Consider the following 5,214-nt stretch of genomic DNA (forward strand, 5'->3'; position numbering starts at 1 on the left):
AACAATTTTGTTGCCATAAAATCCAGGTAAAGCTCAGGTGATACTTAATTCCTGATATATAATGCATCCAATCTTAATAACATGAGTGAGTTGAGAGAGAAATTACTTGTATAATGCTCAATCAGAGTCATGAGGTGTCATGTACATGAGGACAACTGTGGTGTCCATGTTTATGAACCCCTCCATCGTTTCCATATGTTGTTAAAAGATTTCTCTCTTGACAATGTGTTCTTTGTTTTCATGACATTTCTGCTTTGGATCAGTTGCCTGAAGTTATGTCCTGGAAATATGAAAAGTTTTCCACATGTTCTCTTTGTCATTCTTTTGCAAACTTTTTCAAGTTTTTAATTTTACTGCACCAGTTGAAATGCATCCTTGATTACTCCTTCTGTAGGTGTAATAAAATTCATTTTGTTGGTCTTGCCCAAGCTGAGGGATTTGAAATTGGAAATCAATCACATTGATTCATGTTTTTCCTTCTTCAAAAGTGACAACTTCACCAAAAGAAATGACTACCCCGACAGTTACTACTGAAAGCACCACAACAGGTGAGTGAGATTCTGTATGAATACACACCAGTGCACATTCTCCCAGTTCAGGTTTCCCCCTCAGTTGGGTCTTCTGCATGGTTCTGTTGGATCAGTATGGTTTTTCAGTTCATGACCTCTGAACTGAATACTCTTTAAATAGCATCTGTATCCCAACAAAATAAACAAAAATATCACTAAATCGTGGTGGGGGACAAAGCTCGTAATGATTGGGGAATTGGAGTATACAAATACGAAGTGCAAAACATACAATATGAAAGGCACAGAGGGCAAAAGCATTTTCCTGCATTCAGGAATACATATCCAGCCAGCATATGACAGCACCAATAAAAACAGCTGCAATTCTGAAGTTTCTTTTGGAACATTAATCTGAACAGTTGCTTTCAGTCACAGTGGGTAACCATTTTGGACATGGTTGTGATCATGAAGTTGTAATTGTCTTCAATGTGAAAAGGATCAATTTTGAACAGGAGTAAAACATCCAAACGAGAGATCGGAAAATTTATAAAGCTACAATCAAAGAAAGCAACTTTCACTCCAGATACTCTAGTTTGATTTGGAGAGATTTGTTGTAAAATTCTGAAAATGCTGGGAAATAACATGCATTGTTTCATTCCTATTCAGAAGTGACATTTTCACCAAAAGGAACAACCACCACAACAGTTATTGCTGAAACCACCACAAAGGGTGAGTGAGATCCTCTATGAATAAACCTCAGTGAGTCTGTTCACTTTCCACCAATTCAGAGTTCCACCAACGATCATCTGTTTAGCCATTCTTGAAGACACTGTCTATTGGTTGAATGTTTTAAAACATTGATCACATTACAATGCAGTGTTCCATTTGAGAAACACACAGTAAAACAGTCTAATGACAAACCACTGCAGTTATAGGTAGATTTTGAAGTGGCCGTGCAATGTGTTTGATGTTTGCTCTTGTTCTCCCAAAGGACTCACAGCAACACCAAAACCAAGTACAACCACATCCACAACCCAATCCACATCAGGTCAGTGATGGCTTCTTTTGATAACCAATTGAAGAATCATGAACATTAATCATTGTTTCCCAGTTCCCAGAGCTCAGTGGGACATGATACTACTGTCCGCAGATAGTTTTCCCAGACCTCGCAGAGAGTTGAATTATGCTCGAACAGAGTGTAAGCAAGAGGAGAATTGTTATGTTTCATTTTTGTAAATGTCTCTGCTTATTTGAGACAGTGCTCAATTCCCAAAATATGCTGATCAGTTTTGAAACAGTTTTGAAACATTTAAAACAAATGAACAATGTACATTTCAAGATGCTAATTGTCAGAATCTTAAAGATGCAATGTATGTTCTTGTGCAAGAATGATTCTGTTGCCTTTTTGGGTTGATTTTACATTTCCTGTCGTTGTGTTTGTCATTAAATGTTTTCTTCTGCTTTACTAATGTAATTAAACCCTTACTTGGTTATTCACTTGAAGATTCCCTTTCAAAAATGGAACATTGATTTTAATTGCTTTGGTAAAATGTACTTCACCTTACCTAAATCTCCAGATCCATTAAAACAAACTCTTATTGAATTTCTCAGTGCTGCAGCATTTGAAATCAGAAATCTGTCATTTTGATTATTTCCCTTCTCTTCTTCAGAGGTGACTGCGACACCAAAGGAAACAACAGGCACAACAGTTATTGCTGCAACTACTCCAACAGGTAACTATTGTCTTCTTCCAGTGTACACCAGCAATTCTCCTCACACAACAATGTCACCATCTCTAGAAATTCCAGAGAAATAAACCGACTTGAAACTTTCTGACAATAAGACAATTTATATGTTATGAGGCATTAACTGGATTTTTTTTAACTTCAGAAAAATTCACTACAGCAGTGAAGCCAACACCAACAGGATCCACAACCAGTATCAAACCGGGTGAGTGAAATGATAGAAATTTACAAAAATGAAAAAATCTTTAGGTTGTAGTGTAGCGAATTTGACAATTCCTCCAATTTTTCATTAGAGCTCACGACAACAGTGAAGGAAACTACAGCTGGCTCCACACCAGGTCAGTAATGGCTATGTTCAGTGTACAGCATCAAGGTCAAAAACAATTTTGTTGCCATAAAATCCAGGTAAAGCTCAGGTGATACTTAATTCCTGATATATAATGCATCCAATCTTAATAACATGAGTGAGTTGAGAGAGAAATTACTTGTATAATGCTCAATCAGAGTCATGAGGTGTCATGTACATGAGGACAACTGTGGTGTCCATGTTTATGAACCCCTCCATCGTTTCCATATGTTGTTAAAAGATTTCTCTCTTGACAATGTGTTCTTTGTTTTCATGACATTTCTGCTTTGGATCAGTTGCCTGAAGTTATGTCCTGGAAATATGAAAAGTTTTCCACATGTTCTCTTTGTCATTCTTTTGCAAACTTTTTCAAGTTTTTAATTTTACTGCACCAGTTGAAATGCATCCTTGATTACTCCTTCTGTAGGTGTAATAAAATTCATTTTGTTGGTCTTGCCCAAGCTGAGGGATTTGAAATTGGAAATCAATCACATTGATTCATGTTTTTCCTTCTTCAAAAGTGACAACTTCACCAAAAGAAATGACTACCCCGACAGTTACTACTGAAAGCACCACAACAGGTGAGTGAGATTCTGTATGAATACACACCAGTGCACATTCTCCCAGTTCAGGTTTCCCCCTCAGTTGGGTCTTCTGCATGGTTCTGTTGGATCAGTATGGTTTTTCAGTTCATGACCTCTGAACTGAATACTCTTTAAATAGCATCTGTATCCCAACAAAATAAACAAAAATATCACTAAATCGTGGTGGGGGACAAAGCTCGTAATGATTGGGGAATTGGAGTATACAAATACGAAGTGCAAAACATACAATATGAAAGGCACAGAGGGCAAAAGCATTTTCCTGCATTCAGGAATACATATCCAGCCAGCATATGACAGCACCAATAAAAACAGCTGCAATTCTGAAGTTTCTTTTGGAACATTAATCTGAACAGTTGCTTTCAGTCACAGTGGGTAACCATTTTGGACATGGTTGTGATCATGAAGTTGTAATTGTCTTCAATGTGAAAAGGATCAATTTTGAACAGGAGTAAAACATCCAAACGAGAGATCGGAAAATTTATAAAGCTACAATCAAAGAAAGCAACTTTCACTCCAGATACTCTAGTTTGATTTGGAGAGATTTGTTGTAAAATTCTGAAAATGCTGGGAAATAACATGCATTGTTTCATTCCTATTCAGAAGTGACATTTTCACCAAAAGGAACAACCACCACAACAGTTATTGCTGAAACCACCACAAAGGGTGAGTGAGATCCTCTATGAATAAACCTCAGTGAGTCTGTTCACTTTCCACCAATTCAGAGTTCCACCAACGATCATCTGTTTAGCCATTCTTGAAGACACTGTCTATTGGTTGAATGTTTTAAAACATTGATCACATTACAATGCAGTGTTCCATTTGAGAAACACACAGTAAAACAGTCTAATGACAAACCACTGCAGTTATAGGTAGATTTTGAAGTGGCCGTGCAATGTGTTTGATGTTTGCTCTTGTTCTCCCAAAGGACTCACAGCAACACCAAAACCAAGTACAACCACATCCACAACCCAATCCACATCAGGTCAGTGATGGCTTCTTTTGATAACCAATTGAAGAATCATGAACATTAATCATTGTTTCCCAGTTCCCAGAGCTCAGTGGGACATGATACTACTGTCCGCAGATAGTTTTCCCAGACCTCGCAGAGAGTTGAATTATGCTCGAACAGAGTGTAAGCAAGAGGAGAATTGTTATGTTTCATTTTTGTAAATGTCTCTGCTTATTTGAGACAGTGCTCAATTCCCAAAATATGCTGATCAGTTTTGAAACAGTTTTGAAACATTTAAAACAAATGAACAATGTACATTTCAAGATGCTAATTGTCAGAATCTTAAAGATGCAATGTATGTTCTTGTGCAAGAATGATTCTGTTGCCTTTTTGGGTTGATTTTACATTTCCTGTCGTTGTGTTTGTCATTAAATGTTTTCTTCTGCTTTACTAATGTAATTAAACCCTTACTTGGTTATTCACTTGAAGATTCCCTTTCAAAAATGGAACATTGATTTTAATTGCTTTGGTAAAATGTACTTCACCTTACCTAAATCTCCAGATCCATTAAAACAAACTCTTATTGAATTTCTCAGTGCTGCAGCATTTGAAATCAGAAATCTGTCATTTTGATTATTTCCCTTCTCTTCTTCAGAGGTGACTGCGACACCAAAGGAAACAACAGGCACAACAGTTATTGCTGCAACTACTCCAACAGGTAACTATTGTCTTCTTCCAGTGTACACCAGCAATTCTCCTCACACAACAATGTCACCATCTCTAGAAATTCCAGAGAAATAAACCGACTTGAAACTTTCTGACAATAAGACAATTTATATGTTATGAGGCATTAACTGGATTTTTTTTAACTTCAGAAAAATTCACTACAGCAGTGAAGCCAACACCAACAGGATCCACAACCAGTATCAAACCGGGTGAGTGAAATGATAGAAATTTACAAAAATGAAAAAATCTTTAGGTTGTAGTGTAGCGAATTTGACAATTCCTCCAATTTTTCATTAGAGCTCACGACAACAGTGAAGGAAACTACAGCTGGCTCCAC

General features: G+C 37.0%; 1 long non-coding RNA gene across 1 annotated transcript; it reads left to right on the forward strand.

The window, feature by feature from the left end:
• The first annotated feature begins 2,393 nt into the window (after positions 1 to 2,393).
• On the forward strand, positions 2,394 to 4,838 carry LOC140466800 (uncharacterized). Its single transcript, XR_011955282.1, has 6 exons — positions 2,394 to 2,456; positions 2,545 to 2,589; positions 3,119 to 3,178; positions 3,803 to 3,865; positions 4,128 to 4,184; positions 4,807 to 4,838. It is a non-coding gene; the product is annotated as an uncharacterized lncRNA (long non-coding RNA).
• The last annotated feature ends 376 nt before the right edge of the window (positions 4,839 to 5,214 follow it).

The sequence above is a fragment of the Chiloscyllium punctatum genome, chromosome 44 (genome assembly GCF_047496795.1).
Source record: "Chiloscyllium punctatum isolate Juve2018m chromosome 44, sChiPun1.3, whole genome shotgun sequence".
Taxonomy (NCBI): Eukaryota; Metazoa; Chordata; class Chondrichthyes; order Orectolobiformes; family Hemiscylliidae; genus Chiloscyllium; species Chiloscyllium punctatum.